We start from the raw sequence: 9,748 nt of genomic DNA on the forward strand, positions 1-9,748 counted from the left end.
AGATGAATTTTTCAGTTTCTGAAAGGGTTGAATTTAGAAGAAAAATTTTGACACAATAAAGAAAGAGACATGCAACAAAAGTAACTCAAGGCCACTCAACTCCAGAAGTTGATTAATTCGGGTTTTTCAGTGGTTTATTGCAATGCTGATCTTTAGAAAATAGAGCAGTTGGTCAAACTATAAAGTCAATTTGTTTGGTTTTAGCCATTATGTCTATTATTTATTCACATTATTATCTACTAAATTAAAAAAAAAGATTGCCAGTGATTTAACTCCTTTCTATCCAAATAAATAAGTACCATTTGAAAAGCTTACATTTAAGTGTTTCTTGGTGTTCTGCTAAGAAAAAAGTACACCTCTGCCATGAAGGATATCACAGTTGCACGAAGTGCGTTGACATAAAAAAGTGTAGTGTCAAATGTAAAAACACCCATGCTACTTTTTAGTCAACTTAGTATGTTCAAGTGATGTTAATAGGGGTGGGCAATATTGCAAAAATATCCTGTCTTAATTTTCTTACTATAAGATTACAATCACAGCTTTTTCCACTGATTTGAGCAGTGCAACCAGACTACTTCCTTATGTAAAGGAAGTCCTAAAAAAAACCCAAAGCATTTAAACCTAATACCATTTCTGAACAGATTTTAACCCATTTGTGCATTTTTGCCAACTTGTGCCAAGTACAATGAACATTTAATAAGTACTTACAACTTGAATGTGTTCTATAGGCAATACTACAATCTCTGCTTTGACAGATCATCAACATGTTCCAATGTTTGATAAGCTCTCATGTCGCCCACCGCTAGTGGTGGCAATTATTATAGCAATAGCAAAAACTGGACTCAAGACAATACCATCACACAGCACAGGAATACAAAACCATAAAGATGCAACAACAGTGTTGCTGGGTGAAAAAAAAACAACAAAAAGTGCAATCACATAATAGACCCCCTGAAAATCCCTAACAAGGGAAGGAAAGTACGAGACCATCATTAGACAGACAGTCCCCTCAGGCCAAGCCAAACATCTGGCTGTGTTTACTTGTTTCAGCTGTTAGCAACGCCATTTCAAATAAATCCGGGAACTGTAACACCACTGCTAAGCAAACACGCTCAACACTTGCCGGCTCACTCATTCACCTCAGCGTGCCACTTTAACCAGAGCCAGGTCTGCAAATAAACTCATGATGAGGAGGAGGAGGAGGAGGCCTTAATTGGAGCGTTTGACGGGTGCCTTGGGTTAATTGGGAAGCATGGAGAGCAGCTGGCTCCGCAGTGGAAGTTGAGACAGGGATAATAAGTTCACCCTTTGCAGGAGAGACAGTTAGTGATGAATCAGATCAGAGGAACGGCATACTGTAATCATCTTCACATCTCCCCTCCACCACCTCCTGACAAGCAGGGACAACCTGCTACGCAATCTGGCACCTATCGCGCAGGACTGGCAGTCACAGGGAGGAAGATCACCCAGCAATGCTTCACACACACCTTCCCTAACTCGGTCTTTACTCAGTTAATCTCTCAATAACTCTTACCTCCAGGACACGGAACCTAGTTTATCAGTTCGCCGGTCGATGTATGTAAATCTCTCCAACAATGTGGGTACTAATGGCTTATTACCCTGCGTTAGCTGGTTTGCATTGATCTCTATGCCAGAGGGAGATGAAAAACCGGAGCAGCTCACTGCTTATATGTAGCAAGCAGGACTATAATCTCATTCCAGCTTGTTTCAATAAAAGACAAACATTAACATAAACCATCTAAAACATTCACCCCCACATCTTCCGTGCAACAAAAAGGAGGGGGTGGAAAAACTTTCCTGGATTACAAGGTAATCAGACCCAGATAGGATGGGTCTGTCTAACTTTGTGTCCCTCTAAAGTGCATCTGTCTCCACTTATTATTTACATGGGAAAACTATTTTTTCAAGACAGTCTATATAAAGAGGGGAAAAAAAGTGATTCTGGTGGCAGTAAATGGTTTAGATGTAACACTAAACTCTTCCTTCTGCTAGAAGGGTGGCTGAGGGACCATTTGGGGGCTGAAGGAAGCCCAGGTAGAGTCATAAGCAGTAATGGGAGGAGACAGGGACTTAGAGCGCCACACAAAAGCCGGGCTTTATAAATAATTCCAAAAGCTAACAGGATCTCTTGTATGTGAAAATCTGTGAAACACATTCACACACGAATGCGCACACACCCGCAGCCTGCCACCAGGGGGAATAGGTTATTCACACTGCTCCGCTGGGGCTGTTGTGGGTCTAACCTGCCCGGATTGGTAAATTTGTGGGGGAATATCTTTCTTGCATAGGTGATGCAAGAAGGAAATCAAGTGTGGAAAGGTCTGTTCCTGCAAGACACACACACACTTACACACTCAATCACTCATAATGCAGGGCTGCAAAGCACACCGAAGACCTGTCTTGTAAATCTCTTTGTGAAAGCAGCTTTTGGGGGTAGACAGGGGCTTACACTACTGAGCCCTGAGGTAGAGCTGCAGACTCCACTCCCTCTAACCCCCTCCATGGTTTCTTTCCTTCTCCCACACACATACTCTGCACCCTCTCTCTCCACCCCACATTTCCTCCTCGTCTTTTTGCCCTTCTTTCACCTTTTCAGTTGCTCCCAAACCCTGCCTCCTCCCCGCCTCCGCCTCTCTGTCCAAACCGGGCTCCAGAGCATGGGTCCTTAGCCCCTCAGGCTCCCGTTGTGCTGCAGTGACTAATGTCCTGCCTTTGCTCAGACAATGAGTTTGAGGCTGAGCCGGGAAAGTGTTGAGGAGGGAAAAAGACTCTCGCACCTTTGACAAATGGAACCCTTCGCACTCCCGAGCCCACTGAGGGAGGCTTTACAATGTTGCACTCCACGCTCCGTGTCCTCCGAGGGACGGCTGCAACCCGCAAAGCCGCATCTGGGGGGAACATAATGAATTCTTTGGGAAGTCTAACCTGGCTTTCTTCATGAATAAGATATATTTCCAAAGCATGTCGACCCCTCTTAATAAAAACACCAGCCTGGCAGGAATAGCCAAAGCCGTTTTAGGGGCCCCGTGTACACGTAAATATTTCTGTTTCTCTATAAATTTTCTCAGGCCCGCTCGCTTCTTTCCAGGACTGTCACTGCAAGGGCAAGCCCTTACATATTCCCTGAAAGGTAAAAAAAAAAGCGGCGGCGGCGGCAAACTTTCATCGGAAACGTCCCGAGCCCCTCTCTTTCAAAGAACTCAAACTCTTGGATGCGCCCTCCTCTTGCACCCTACCCCCTCATGCAACCCTGAAAGGAACTGGGCTTTGTCTGATGAGCAAAGAAGAGAAGAGCCCCCCCACCCACCTCCCTCCTCAAAAAACTCAACCCCAAAGCCCACCTCCCCTCCACAAACCCTGTTTCTCATTCCCCGCAGAGTATTGTTAAAACACAGCCCCCTCTTTTTTTCTTCTTCTTCTTCTTCTTCTTCTTCTTCTTCTTCTTCTTCTTCTTCTTCTTTTTTTTTTTTTTATGGCCCAGGCTCCTAAAGCTGCATACTTTGCATGAGAAAAAACGATTAGTCTTCAAATGTTGTGCTGTCAATGAAGGGCTCTTTTGGACCGGGGCTGAAATTTGCTCAGATAGTAGAGTTGCCCTTTGTTTTTCTAAGATGAGGCATGATTAGAGGCAGGGTCTGTTAGCATTCATTACTGAAAAGAACTCACTAAAGGGGAGGGGTGGGGGGGTGTACATGGGATACTACTCCCCCTCTTTTCTCCAGATTGCTCCAAGACCACAGAAACAGAAATAAAAGGGGCCGAGCGAGGGAAGAGGTAGCCATCAACAATATGTTTGGAAAGTAAATAGAATGTCTGGGCTTCTTTCAGGTATTAACCTTGGGATTTACATTTGGCATCCAAACAATAGACACCTCCTTGACCTCCACTCCAGGAAGCAGCGAGACTCGGGGATAATTCCCACTGGAAGACAAGCGGCACGGGAGAGCAAACACACGGGCCTCATATAACTTAATTATTATAGTGAGGACAAAGGTTTGGTTTAGATCATGCACAGTTAGGAAAACATTTGTTTTTTTCTTGTTTAACTGGGGTAATTTTTGTTGGGGGGGGGGGGAGTGTGGCTTGGTGTCACACATCAAGAAGGAGGGGTGCGACAGATCATTGTTCACAGCAAGCGGTCGATGTGTCTTCTAAAAAAAAAAAAAAAAAAGAGGCCCAGACCCCCTCACGGATGCCACAACCAGCTCTCATCAAAGCTGACACAATACCACATCTGCACAAACAGCCGCAGACCCGAGAAACTTGTTCGTTCAGGGCGCTCAACTTTACACACGAGCAGATGGGCCCCCCGAACCGGAGCACTTCGCCTCGTGCTGCTACACTTCACACCACAGACTTAAAGACATTTTTACAGCGTCCAAAGCAAACAGAGGAGGGGATGAGGGGCGGTTACATGCAGGCGCGACCTGTCCTGTTTGCCATTCAAGTGTTTCGGGGGGCGTGGGGGGGAGAAAAATAAAAAAATAAATGGTTCTCCACATTCTTACACCCAATTTTAGACATAAAATTTACCACCACTTACAATGGGCCCTTATGTTAAGTTGTCAAACCCTCGTAAATTCAAATGACTTAATTAAAAATAAGTGAAACATTTTCCTATTTTTCTCCCATATTTTTACGGCAGTTTTATGAGCCTCGCTCCACGAGACCAGGCTAAATTGTTGTGACCGGTTGGAGTTTTCCGAAAGCCCCTTCAGCTAAGCTAAGGTACTTAAAGCCCTAACGTTTTTCATTATTATCATGATTCCATTTCTATTTTATTTGTAAAAAGAAAAATGCTTCCAAGTAAAAATCAAAAACAAACTTGCCTATGAATGAATGTGATGTGCAGCCGAATGCACAAGCATGCATGCATTTCCAGTGGGATGAAAGCAGAGCGAAAACCCCCGAGTGTATTAAAATTCCCGAATGTGAGTAATATACATATCTAAAATTGCACTTTGCTATCTTGAGTCTCATACACTCTTCATCCCTACTTTCCCCCTTATCCAAAGACATCGCCACGGCTTGAAAGGTGCCTTTAGAAGGCTCCTTGAAACAGGCGGCGAGGGTCCCACTCAGGGACAATGATAGTTGAGGTGGAGGGGAACCGATGGTGGGGAGGGAGCGGAGGGGGAGGAGGGGGGAGTGGGAACACATAGCATATTAAATCTGCTGGCGGAGCTGGCTCGTCCACGCAGAGAGCCAGAGAGTCAGATCTGAGGCATGCCCTGAAGGGATGGCTGGGCCTGGGGATTAGGAGGCCAAGGAGAAGCCCTCGTGCACCCGAAGAGCCCTTCTCGTCTCTGCTCGTACGCAAATGCGTCCAGACATTTTGACACTCCTCAGGTTTGCCCAAGTTTTCACACACACACCCACAGACACACACATTTCCACTTGCTCCCCNCAATCCCTACCTCTGTCTGACTTGTCCTCTTTCTCTCCCCACTGTGTCTGTTTCATTTGATGTCAGCATATCAAAGTAGCGAATCATCAAAGGAGGAGGATTTCTTTTGGGGGCCATCTATTCAACCATATGCACGGGAAGCAACAGCTAATCACACACATTACAGGGACTTGCACCAAACTTTCACTGGTCAGGCGGTTCCTACGAGGGTTTGTTCACGCCGAACGTTTAAACTTATGATAATCGTCACACCTCATCAGAGGGGGGGGCTTCTGACTTTTTTCGGTAAGCAGGAAAATTCAGGAAAAATCCTAAAATCTGCAAGATCACACACAAAATCTTCTTTTTTTCATTAGCTTAAGGATAATCAACTTCCCCGTGATTACACTTGTTTTAACAAAACATTTGCCACCTCCTTGTGAGCCTCAGGTTGCAGAATTAACCCAACAAGACAGCTCATTAGTGCCTCATGCATACAAACGTGATAACAGGTATTCCTCCTGCAGGGGGGAAAGTGTAAAAGGCCCCGAGGACAGACGCTCCCTTCAGTCCTTATATAAATAAAGGAGAGGGCCATATCTCAAAAAGCTAATTGTGTGTCATCTCCGTTGCATTAACATGACAGCCTCTATTCGGCGGGGTCAGGAGGTCACAGGTGGCCCAGGCCGGAGTCACTGTACGTGCATAATGTCGCTGCAGGAAGTGCTTACAGTTGAGCTAATGCAGGAAAAAATAAATAAATAAAAGGAAAAGCATGCTGCCGTTAACAAGCAGGCTGATTCCTGCAGAGGAAACATTTGTCGAAGCGAGGCACAGATACATCTTTTCAACAAGAAGCATAAAAGCTCAAACTTGTGCAGCTCATTCCTCCGGAGAAGCATGCTGAAACACTTTTACATTCATCACGGAAGAACTAAGAGGAAAAAGTCTAGTCGATAAAGGTGCACCAGTCGAAGTACGCCCTTTACTTAAAAGGATACAGCAGCCAATATTCTGAATCTCATTTAAATTTTCATCATTTTATAACACAAAGCTTCTTTTACATTATTTATATTCATTACAAGCGGAAGGCATTTATGTAATTTATTATGTGTCGGTAATTTTATAGAATATCAACTCAAACTGAAGTTGAGTAAATATTCTTAATATTTGAGAAATAATTATTCACACCTAATTACCTAATTTAGTAACAATGTCTAAGATTCTACTAACACTGAAAATAAAACTGTCATTATAATTGTGGCTTCTAAATATTTTATTAACAGAATACCTAATTAACAAGTCAGAGGGTGAAAAATTCATATGAATGAAGAAGAAATTGAAAAGCCTTATTTATTTAGAATACATCAAATTAAAATATAAATACAGTTATAACGATAGATTTAAGCCCATTATTTGTAATTTAATTTAATTCTGCTTATTTTTTTAGCTGGCTGCAATAATTTTAACAGTAATTAATTCAAATGAATAAAAATTTGCTTTTAGAGATAAAATATTGAATATGTCAACTGAGACATTATAATACAGATCTTTTTTTAATTTATTTAATGAACAAATGTAACAAAAAAAATAATAACCTAAAAGCTAAAGGCTGAGTGATGAAATGTTCTTAAATAAACAAATCAAAAGTTGATTTCTCTGTCTGTGTGAACTTGTTCGAACATCCGAGTGGTTCGCCCGCTGCACCAGGACCTTTGGCAATGACAGCAAAAAGGAAAATAGGAATTAAAAAGGATTGAAGTGAGCCGCGCCGCATGGCCGAACACCTCGGACCCTCGTGGTTTATTTTTTGAAACCCGAGAGCGGACAAGCAGATAAAATGTGGAACAGCTGGCGAGGACAGGAGGGAAAGTTTCGACCAAAAGATCTGCACATGTGGAGCCTTTTTCACATCCATGATCACACACATACACACACAATCTAACACAAACTTCTTTCCCCTATTACTGATACTTTACCCTGCACATCTGCTGTGACACTATTTATTTAATTATTGATATTTTTGTTTGATTCCAATTTTTTTAATGACTCCAGCTCATAATTAAAACCAAATTCCAAGCAGCTGCATTTAGAATAAAATATTGCAGTTTTATGTGAGTTCTAATTTTGCTCAGAGCCCTAAATCAGTGTGCACATTGACCCCTGTGGGGGCCCAAAAATGCCACCCTCCACACACACACACACACACCCATGAGGGGTTAAGGGTGGGGGGGCTCTTAAATTTCTCTCTGAGCACACATGCCTGCGATGTGTTCTTAAACATGTTTCTTTGTTTCATCTTAAATATTTTCCTTGGTTCTGTCAGTTTAAAAAAAACATAAATTCAGAAACTTTAGAAAACATCTGAATGCACAAGAAAAAAAACAAGTGATATCTAAATAATGGAGCTTTTTAGTTTGCTTTTGCTCAAGTATATAAATAAAAATAACACAGCTGAAGCACTCCATTCTCAAGTCACAGGAATTTCAACAGAAAAAGAAATCTATAACTTTTAACTTAACCAGCATTAGATCAGATTTATCATTCAGTTTTATTGTTATTTAATGATGTATAGCAGCATTATAAAATGGGAGAAGAAGAAGTAGAAGAAGAAGAGGAGGAGGAGGAAGAAGAGGGCGCAGGTTTGGTCAGATTGCCAATAAAGTACTGTCTGATTAAACTCATGTGTCCTCCTAACTGGGCTTGTAAGTCTGCCGCTCTCCTGCAGGATAAAACAAATCAATAACAGGCGCTGAAATATGATCACACACGCACACATAAACATGCACACCCACCCACCCACACACACACACACACACACACACCATGCGCGTAAAGCTCCAGTAAAGTTTTCAAGTCTGGACAAAGTTTCAGCTCCAACCCTTAGAACAGAATCAAGACTTTTTTATCTGTCCTAAAACAATAAAAGCTGTGTTTTTTTTACCCCCCACTTTGACTAAAGTTCATTCAACTTTACGCAAAGTTTTTTTTTTTTTGAGACTAAAAGATCCAAACAGTCCCACTCAGGACGAGCGGCTCCCAGTCTGTTTGTTGTGCATTCCTGCCTCAGTAATCCACACTTTCATTCATGCTTAAAAAGCTAAAAGGTTCCTGCTCGGATGGAACTCCATCATTCTTTTTTTTTTTTTCTTTCTGAAATTTGAAACCTCTGCTTCATAAAGTCTCACTGGCTCGTAAAACTCACCCCCTCTCCTATTCTCCAAAAAGAAACGCAACAATATCCAACTTTTATTTTGTTTGAAATGCGACTTACTTCTTCCTGGATGATTTTCCCCCTTTTAATTCTTCACTTTATCTCTTCTTAAGAAACAGGAAAAAAGAAAAAAAAAGGGGGGGGGTTTTCTTCTCCTCTTCTTAAGTTGCAGATGTGCCTCTGGAGTTGCTTCGGACTTTTTTCTTTCTTTCTCTCTCTCTCTTTCTGTCTTTTTTTTTTTTACGCAGCAACTCCAACTCCAAAACGGCGCTGCCAGAGTTTTCCCTCTTTCTCCTGCCTCTCACAGTTTGCTGGGTTCAAACACCGGACTAACACCATCAGCTCCGCCGACTCTCTCTGCCGGCAGCAGCCCACAGATGTGCGGGGAGGAAAAAAAACAACAGAGGCGTCAGAGAAACGCGTGGACACTTCTTATTACATTTAGTGCGTTTTTTGTTTTTTTTTCTTCCAGAAGAGAGAGGGCGAAGAAGTGTGGGACTCCAGCTGCTCCTTCCCCCGCCTGACTCCTCCCTTTGGACTACTCCCTCCTTTCCTCACTGCCTCCCTCCTTTTTTTTTTTTTTTTTTTTTTTTTTTTTTTTTTTTTTTTTTTTTTTTTTTTTTTTTTTTTTTTTTATTTTTTTTTTTTTTGGCTGCACATGACTTCATTTTAAGAACAAGAGCAAAAAAAAAAAAAAAAGTCTTGATGAAAGCATAACAGTAACAACAGGATTTGCATTTTCTGGGCAAATACAGAGGGAACGCTGAATACTGAATGACTTACAGTAAAACAAGCGGAAATCAGCTAAAATCAGCTAAACGGTGGCTAAAATTTCATATGAGCAGACTTGTTGCTTAAAGCTACGTGAGCAAAATGATAGCTGGAAGCTTAATTTAGCAAAACAGTACCCTCAAAGCTAAATTTAGCAAGACATAAAAGCTAAAATAAGCAAAACTGGCTAAACTTAGCAGGACCATAGCTAAAAGCTAAACTGAGCAAAACAGTCATCTCGATTTAAGATGGCCACCACAGCTAGTTGACCTTACAAAAAACAAGAATGTCTGTAACTTATTTAATTTTACAAATATAAAGCTAAAATCTGTTGTGGTGGCACAAATGCTAACATT

The 9,748-nt window shown here is 41.9% G+C and overlaps 1 protein-coding gene across 1 annotated transcript in view; it reads right to left on the bottom strand.

Moving 5' to 3' along the window:
- The window catches only part of gli3 (GLI family zinc finger 3), a 99,576-nt gene extending 90,427 nt beyond the window's left edge, over nt 1-9,149 (bottom strand). The window contains exon 1 of the mRNA XM_017406696.3: nt 8,682-9,149. The gene's annotated coding sequence lies outside the window, so the exon portion shown is untranslated. The remainder of the gene's footprint in view (nt 1-8,681) is intronic.
- Nucleotides 9,150-9,748: the final 599 nt, after the last annotated feature.

Source organism: Kryptolebias marmoratus, linkage group LG21 (genome assembly GCF_001649575.2).
Source record: "Kryptolebias marmoratus isolate JLee-2015 linkage group LG21, ASM164957v2, whole genome shotgun sequence".
In the NCBI taxonomy this organism is placed as follows: domain Eukaryota; kingdom Metazoa; phylum Chordata; class Actinopteri; order Cyprinodontiformes; family Rivulidae; genus Kryptolebias; species Kryptolebias marmoratus.